The 9744-nt window shown below is 35.1% G+C and overlaps 1 long non-coding RNA gene across 1 annotated transcript; it reads left to right on the forward strand.

Annotated features, from left to right (window-relative positions):
• The first annotated feature begins 1684 nt into the window (after positions 1-1684).
• On the forward strand, positions 1685-8951 carry LOC139942560 (uncharacterized). Its single transcript, XR_011786695.1, has 3 exons — positions 1685-1707; positions 6906-7033; positions 7387-8951. It is a non-coding gene; the product is annotated as an uncharacterized lncRNA (long non-coding RNA).
• Positions 8952-9744: the final 793 nt, after the last annotated feature.

Consider the following 9744-nt stretch of genomic DNA (forward strand, 5'->3'; position numbering starts at 1 on the left):
CTGGAGAAACAATTGCTTAGACTGTTGCATACTAAGCTATTATAGCTAATCCTCCCGGAAATCTTTAACACAGAAAGAGTTCCTTTTTGTAACATCAAATTCTGTAAAGCAATTTTTGTTTGGCTCAGCAGCTTTTTGTAATAATTATTGGACCCTGAGACTGAGAGAGGCGAGATGGGTTGGATTGGAGCACTGTTGGATTTGGAAAACTTAACCAAAGATTTGTTGTTTTTTTTCTTTCCAATATTGAAATTATCAATAGCATTGGGCGAATTTCGCTGCTTGGGTACAATTATTGCCAAGTTCCACTTTTCATTTCAAGAGTCATACGATGACTTGGAAATCTCATGTACAATCATTTGACCAGTTCGGGATCATTGACCAGTTCGGGATCACTTCAACTTTGCAATAACCATTATATCACTTGTCATTATTACCAATTTCTGTTGATAAATGTGAAGATTAACACCCATTTAACCAACAAACCCCAAATAAGGTGCCAAACATCATCAGCAAATAAATGATGGCCGTTTTCCTGAAGGTTGTCTGCGAAATTTATAATTTTTTTGTTTAAAAATGTTGGTGGAAAAACATTGTTAAAACTTCTTACCTTTAGAATTGGAGTGCCGGGGCAAAAAATATTTATGTAAAAAGATAAGAATGTGTAAAAAAACATTCCTGTAAATACTGTGCAGTCATCTTGTTTTTTTGAGGAGACGAAGATCCCAAAACCTTTATGGGGGGGGGGGGGCAACTTACCCTTGACCAGTTCGGGATCACTCAACATCTCATTGCGTCAAATGGTGCCGCATTAACTTACTAAGTATGGTAAAATCATACTACTGGAGTAGAAAGTATATTCAGTTGATTTTGAGAAACATTACTTCAAAAAATTCTAGTAGATTTTTTATTTTGTGAGAAAATTAAACTTGGAGGGGTCAATAATGCTCTTTAGGTTCGCTTCACTTTTTCATTTGCTTTTGCTGTTGTTTTTTGGTTTTGTCGCTGGGTTTTTGCGCTGCTATTGAAGATACTTTCATGACATTCACTAAAGAAAGGAAGTCCAAGTGCATGCCAACACACCTCTGAAGTTTTGTGTCCCTGAGAGACAGTTTTATGAATGGGAGTATGGGTTTGCAATAAAGGGCACTCTACTAATTCAGAATAGATTCAACCAATCCTGAACTGGTCAAACAGGTGACGATACTTTTCTCAAAGCCTCTTCAAAAGAACTAATCTTTTTTTGTCAGTGAATACTTGGTGAGCTTTATGTCATGTTTAGGTAAACTGATAAACTGTTTTGTTTAAGATATCAAAGAGATTGCAACAAAAAACAATGTGTATTCAAAAAGTGATCCAGAACTGGTCAAACGACTGTAGCCTAGTTTGGAGAATAGTGTGGCTGAGCTGATGAATCATTGGGGAAGAAAATGACTAATATATACTGTATTTCACTTTCTTAAATCATCTTACCTGGAAACTTGCATCCTCAAACCATAAGACACCCCCTCAAAGGTCTCAAGATGCCCTCGGGTTGCCAGTTCTTGCGACATCACCTGTATATTATGGAGAATCATTCTATAAATGCATCACTAAGTTAGGCCAAGTTAGTTCCAACCAGTGACGTCACGCAATACGTCACAATGCGCCTGCGCACCGAGGCTCAGGCCTTTTCAAGATGGCGACTAAATCCTTTAATCCGGAAAGGTAAGCACATTTTTTCTTTGTAATTTATAGATATTTGTATCAGTTTATATTGCATGAAAACATAACAAACTCGGACATTCTGTATTCAAGCTGTAATTTTGACAGGATTTATCCATAAAAGTTAGCTACAAAAGTAAAAACTTTCCCTTTCTCAAAACATTCTTTGCAAGCATGGCTGCCTGGCAAAAAAATAGACACGCGCCCGCTACCGGTGTGGTGTTGAGAACATCCCCGTGTCGAAAAAAATAAAATGAGTTGAATCCCTTGGCATGCTTAGAGAATAGAAGTCATTTTCGGTCCTACTACTTACCATCAACTCATTTTCGTGCCGTCAACTCATTAAATTTACATTAAAAACATTTTAAATATTAAATGGGGTACGGAAGTGTTAAAAGTCTGGGCTAAACTACACATTTATTTTTCATGGTTTTCGCTAAAATTTCCTTCACAAAAACGACTTTGTGTTGATAAAATAAAAAGTACCAGTCATTGACATCTTAGGCCAAGACTAATCCATGTAAAAATAAATTAAATCACACACTCTTTGCATTGTTTAAAGGTTGGACAACTTTCTTCCAGTGACAATAAATAAAATCAATTCTCTATTAAAACTGTACAATAAATGCAAAGTTCCACTTTGGAACAATTAATATAAAGTTAACTTACAGGAATACTGGCGAATCATGGCTTTCTCAAAGTTCTTCTCAAAATTGCCACATCTAATATTTATTAGCAAGCGACACTCAACTCAAAATTATTATTGGTTGAACTCTCACTAGTTCTTACTGCCAAAGGCTGGCTTTGCCCTCTCTCCTAAGGCTTGCAATTTAAATCTTTGAGGCTGGATTCACATCCTCTCCTCAAGAAGCTCTGATGTTGAATGCCAAAAATATATATTCTATTCCCATAGGGTCTACACACCCTCCCAAACAGAAAAGAAACTTAGGAATTTTATTTGTATTCCCCCTGAACTTTTTATCCCTGCTCGCTCAAGCCTGCTCATGAATATTCATTGTTCAAAATAACCCTTAACTTCACCAATCAAAACCTATGTTGAAGTCACATTACCTCTTTGCATAAAATAAGATGGCTCACCAAGTTTAAGGAATTTTGAGGCGCGGTTTGGCCACTCAAAAAAAAGAACTTGTTATATCTTACATGACAAATTTAAAGTACTGTACATGCACTCTGGCCATACACAAATTATATTATGTTACTCTATACCATAAGATCTGGAGTAATTTCGCTACTTTTATTTTACTCTGTGACACTCGCTCCTTCGTAATGAAGTTATCAAGTAAATTTCATTTTTGAGTTCATCATAACAGAGATGCAACTTTTCCGATTTCAGTTGGAAAACCGACTTTTCTTATTTCTACCCCCAAAATGTTCAGGGTTTTTTTCGTTCAAAATCTATAATGTATAAATCGGATAAAAAATGTCAGATACTTCCCTGAGTTATGCATCCAAATTCGCTGTTTTTAAATTAAAAAAACTTGAAAATCGCCATTAAAACCATGGAGAAACTAACACAATCCCGTCTGGTACCATGGTATCTAGTGCTGGGCGAAACGTGAAATTTTGTTATTCGGATACCGCTGGCCTACTATCCGAAATTAACCGGATATTCAAATCGTAATTTGCCACTAGAGGGCGCTATTTTAAATTTAAAAAAATTAAAAATGTGGATTTTTTTTTTTTTTTTTTTTGCCGCTAGAGGGCGCTGTTCGTTTATGAATGAGATCTTATGGGCGGATTGATATTAGTTTTAGACAGTGTCACTCGGTTCATTCATAAAAATGACCAGATCTAATTTAAAGATGGCGATTTGCTTTTTCTTTTGATCGTGATTGACTCTACGTGAAGGCATACTTTTGTAATCTTTGAACAAATTACGTCAGAAATGTCATTGTTTCAACTCTACACGGAGGTGAGCATAGTTAAATACTTAATTTATGCTGTGTTATGCTGTCTTAATAGAAGTTTCGTAAGGATTCAGACAAAACATTCCTATCAGTTGTCGCCCTACGTCCGCGGATATTCGGATATTAAAGAATATCCAGTTACTCGGTTGTAATTACAGAATTATCCGGTTTGTAAATAGGTATTCGCGCCCTATGCGGATATCCGGTTAAGAAAAAAAAAGGCATTGGCGGTTACGGATAGGAAAACCTATTCGCCATTAACCGGATATTCGAATAATTCGTTGACGAGTTAACGGCAAGGAACTAGGTAGTATCGACTCTACATTTATCTGTACATGTATTTCTACCTCCGCGCTATTTCCAAGTGTGTGTTTCTGACCGAACATTTTTATTGCACAATAAGTTTTTTATACAACCGATCCTCAAATCATAAACCCATGAAAATTGCTGTTGATGAAAAAAGTGTTGGTAAGGCCAGAAGTAAGCGGGTAAGATCATCAAAAAATGAAAAAAAAAAAAAAAAAAAACTTTTTGTTTTGTTTTTTTGTTCACTTCCTGTCCAAAATAATGTGGAATTTTCGATGATCTTGACGCTTAATTTTACGACCAGTTATGAAAAACATAAACAACAGAAAAAACTTCTTTTTGAAAACACAACGTCTCACACACATTAAAACAATATTTTTTGGAGAAATAAAAACATTGATTTTTAACCCCGGCGTAGTCGAACCAACAGTTGGACAAAAATGTTCAAACAACCCGATGATAAGTTTAATTATAATGTGTAGACAATTTCAACAATAAATTTGAAATTGTTTACCTTATGAGAGCAATCTGCATTGTATTTCCAACTTGACATGCGAATTTGTCCGTCATCTGCGTCCAGTCGTACTTTGACTCTGCTTCAACACCAGGGAACAGATTTCATTCGCATTTTTCCAATGCATGTTTCTCATAATTTTAGTGATATTTCTCACCCAAAACCAAGTTTAACTGAAAAATTATTCCTTTAAAATTATTTGGGTTTGGAGTAATTCAACCTTAAAAAAAAAAAACGAAATATTGATGAAAATCAGGCACTATTTTCTTGAAGTACGATAAACATTCCACTAATTTTTACAAAATGAAAAAGTTGTGCCATACAAAAACTTTTCCATAATTCTATAATATTTACAAGCAGTTCTATAAAACAACTCTTCCATTTAAATCACACAATCTGCTCTTTGTCTATAGGTATAGTATAATGAATGCTTTTGTCTTAATTCAAAACTGAAACTACGGATTGAACAAAATATAACTTACGATTTCACATCATGGTGTATCTTATACTGTACAGCGGCAACACTGGCTCTGAAGAACTTCTCACAATTAGATAATTACAACTTGTTAATACCTTAACATATAGACCGTTACAAAGTAATGTCTTCAAAAATGTTGCTGCTTAAAATTATGTCTGCTGTAGCTGTATGCTACACCCGATGACAACATTCTAGAGGCATGATCAATTGAAAATCATCTGCCCACTTTCCCGCTGTCACTCTTACTATACTCCAACTTGATTTACTAGTGCACAACTATTGTCAATGCCAGACCCTAGCAACTATTGTGAATTTGAAACTTCCCTTTATAAAGTGACTTTGCTGACTAAGCATATAGGCCTACATTGAAATCTAAAAGTAAAAGCAATTCAAATCTAAAAGTAAATAAAACCCTGCATGCTGCATACCTTGTGGTTTTCTTAGAAACTTATAATGGGTGATTATTAGTTTCAAAGAACTACTGAGCTAATGGGCTACACAATGGACTACTTAACTACTGGGCTTACCAAAAAGTTTTGCAGACTCTTCTATTATACAAAGAGGGGGGTTTAGATAATATTCTGACAATTATCTTCAAACCCTGTAAGTTAAATGTAAATGTGGACATTTCAAAAAAGTACCTGAATTCTTTAAGGGACCCCCAAAAAAAACCTACAGAATTTTATTTCAATGTTGCTGGGGCCAAGAATCAGAGTGGATTGGACTGATTTATGAGGCTACCTAGTGGTTTAAGAGGTGTATAGTAATCATACACTTTTTTTTTGGGGGGGGGGGGGGTATTTTTGGGGGTGGGGGAATTATAACAAAAGCACTGAAAAAACACACAATTTTGTGAAAATGTCCGTTTTCTGCAACCAGTTTTTCAATCATTAAAATGTTGTCTTATTTGATCAAATGAGATGTTTCTCAAGTCAAAAAAGGGGAGCTGGGTATAACAAAAATTATTATTATTACTGGTTTATTGTAAAAAAAAAAAACTGCTTGTCGCAGTCCAGAGACTGAATTAAAATACAGATTTACATTTTTATATAAAATTTTAAAAAGCACAGGAGAAAACTTACACACAAAAATTGAAAAATTAAAAGCGAAAGGGAAAATGTGTCTTACATTTGTTTTATGGTTACTCAAAGGCAAAGCATACCTTTGGCTTTTTGAAGTTTCTACTGATTTAGTCTCTAGACATGCTAGATGTAGATAAAAATTTGCAAAATAAAAAAAAAACAATTGAAAATTTCATTTCAAAAAGTAGTCATGGGTTTGAATGAATTAAGTCCACACAGGAAGAATAATCCCTAAACAAGATTTACATTTAACAGCTTGCAAACTGTTATCTTTTTTACATCAAACAATGCTTTGGGCTTCAAACCAAAGGTTTTTATTGCCATTGATTTTAAGAGTGATCACCAACCATATCATCCCTTCAATAAAAACAATAATCTGGGAGTAGGGTGAGGATTGGGGGATGGTTGCAAGACCTTGCTTGCATTTTGGATGTCTGTTTTGGGAAGGGGAGGGGCTCAAACTTAGAAGGCAAGGGTGTCCTTCTACAGTTGAAAATAATGAATGTGTACTGGACCGGTGTTATCATGACTTTGTATTTACACATTACGTTTTCTGTGACTGTTCTATCGAGTAATTAATATGTTTCCCTAGTTATCTAAGCTCTTGAGGGTGTGTCAACATTTACTACTTTACCCAAATGAGCGAAGGGCCAATATTTACTCCCAAACCATTAAAGATATATTTAGAAAAATATTTTTAAAAGGCTCTGAGAATTTGACAAGTCAACACTATGGAGAAGTGACTTAATTGTTGATTGTGTGGTGTGATTTATTGGTCCTTCGACTCAGTGTACTGTTTGAATATACCCTGGGCACTTTACTCTTTTTACAATAAATACAAGTGTGGAATTGTCCATTTACTGAAAAATTACTTTATGTCTATTTGTGCTCAGATGTGAGAACCTCATCGTCTTCAATTCTTGTCCAACATCTTGTTAAAGAAATATCAGACGATCATTGCAGGTTGCATTGACTGGTAGATGCACTCTAAGTCTAAGTTACCAGGATAACCCACTCTAAGGTAGGTCTATCTACAACACCCCTCAACATTAAAACAATTACTTAAAGAGGATGTTAACTACGTTGTTATTTGCTCCTACATTTCAGTTGTAGCATGGGCTAGGGTTAGGGTTAGGGTTGACCAGGGGCGAGTGCCTGCGAGGAAACTGGTTTCCCCACAATGTAATTTTTTGGTTTTGTTTTGTGCTTGCTGGATACCAGCAGCAGCAGTGCTTTTGCACGCAACAGCAGCCTCTTCTAATAAACCTCCATCATTTAGCCCACGATTGCGAGTCTTCTCAAATGGAAGGGTCCGGTGATTTTGAGGAAAAATGTAATTGACAATGTTCTAATTTGTGTATCTGTTTTATTCAGTGAACCTGATGATCAACTGGGAGAAAGCAACTTTACCACTAATTGATGTCAAACGACTGTAGGCTCTGTATGATGTCATCAGGGACTTTCCTGATGTGACATCATTCTTCAATATCAATCTGAGCAGGTCAGTTCACAATCTAATGTGTGCTTTGGTTATCAATGCAGATATAACAGTGAAAATATTGGCAAAGGTCGGACAAATCTATTGTTAAAGTGGACAGAAATTCTCAAACAAGTGATTCCATTTCATGTGGTATTTATACAAATTAAGAATTTTAGATTACCCTCGCACATCTTTTGTTTAATAAAATAAAATGAAGCTGTTAAAACTCACTTTAATTTCTCATTCATGTAATTGATAACAAAGGATGTATTCAGTCTCCTGACGATGACTAGAGAAAGCTAGATCGAAACGTTGAGACCAATTCATAACTGACTCCGCGGCAGTACAGTTAATTATGATCCTATAAGCTAAAGTAGTAGTCCAAGTCTATTTTCTATACCATCCGCCCTGGTAATAGTTGATAGCAGGACAGTTCTTTTCAGAACTGAGAAGTCTTCCAATTATCTACTCCGCGGCAGTAGGATAGAGCAAGACAGTTCTCCAAGAACAAACTCTACCTGGCAAGTAGATACACACATGGTGTTACCGCAAACCAAATATACATTGATACCTCACCATGCAATGCCTCAAATCCTATAGGGTGTATTCCTTATACATTGTTCCCCGATGATATTGGAACCAAGTCGGTTGATTGCTTTTGGTTCATTAGAAATCACAGGGTCAAAATAAAATGATTTTAATATTCTCTCAAACCTTCAGTGCAACAGCCGTTTCCTTTGGCAACTGCTGGTAATTTATGCAACAATTATAGTTGTACTATAATGACACCAATATTAAATTTCGTAGGTGAGAGAGTTGAATGATTTTTGTAAACTATTTATGTGTTTGTGCAAGTTTGTCTATTAACATGTTTCTTACAGCCAGTGTTCTACCATCTGGGTAATGGGTGAGTTTCTTTAAGGACTTGTTTAAGATGGAGGACAAAAATATATTGCAAACTTTGCTTGGTTTACTTTGAGGTAAAGAATTGAACCCCTTCAGTGAAAAGAAAATGTTAACAGGTGACTGCTAACTTAAGCTGCTGATTTTAGTAGTTTAACAGAGCATTTGCCCTCTATGAGTTGCTGTTCAATAAGTTTGTTGTCTCTACAAACATCTGTGTATGTATATCAACTTAGACCAATCATACCTGAACTAATAATATTAAGACTCATTGATCCAAATTGAGGCAAGGTTGTTGGAATTGAATATTGTTAACAATTGCAACAATATAAACCGTCGTAGCAAATTCAATTTCTTGTGACACTCACTATCCCAGCTTTTTTCTGTTATCATCTTTTGGAGCAATCAGTTCCCATTGTAACAGGATACATGACTAATTATTAGGCAGATGGGAGTTAGTTTTGGAGTACCTTTAGTAAACAAGTTTGTAAAGGGAACGGATAGAGTTGCAGATGGATTATGGCACTTTGTACTCTCATTTAGTATCTCAACCAAAATAAACAGCCATGTTTTTCTTAAGACCTAAACTTACAAAAAAAATTAATTATGACATATGCTCCACAAAATCAAAGTTGAAGTCAAACTATTTTTTGGGATTGCTGTTTTGACTAAACACAAAACATAAGTTGCTTTTGAAAAACACAAAATTCCTACCAGTTTAACATCATGCACAATAATGGGTTATTTCAATGGATAAATCCTGAAATGAAAACTCTAGTGACAATTGGTCATGCTAACTACTATAATTACAAAGTTTTGTTATAAGTCATGAAACTTGGGGGATGAACAATAAAGGGTATATCAATAATTCCTACAAAAGCAGTTTGCCAGAAGAAATATGTTGGATAAGATCTTTTTCAATAAGAGAAGACACTCTTCTTTTTCAACATCGGTAAGCAGTATTGTCCAAAAGCCCACACTTCGTGTATCACCGATATATATAAAATAACAAACCTGTGAAAATTTAGGCTCAATCGGTCATCGGAATCGGGAGAAAATAACGAGAAAACCCACCCTTGTTTCCGCATGTGTTTAAAGTAACTCCTTTGTTCTTGATATCGCGAATTGCTAATTGTTTTAATGTTTTCTCAAAAAGTAAAGCACTACACGGAACAATATTTCAAGTGAAGTCTTTCATTTTTTTCAGTTATTTGTAAATCGGTGAACTTTAAATTTTTGTTCTGTTCAGAAAGTGTCCAATGGCTAAACTCACTTGCAACATTTCTCAGACCACACTTCGGGTTATAATTATTAATAATAATAATAACTTCATTTATATAGCGCCTTTT

This window comes from Asterias amurensis, chromosome 10 (genome assembly GCF_032118995.1).
Source record: "Asterias amurensis chromosome 10, ASM3211899v1".
Lineage (NCBI taxonomy): Eukaryota > Metazoa > Echinodermata > Asteroidea > Forcipulatida > Asteriidae > Asterias > Asterias amurensis.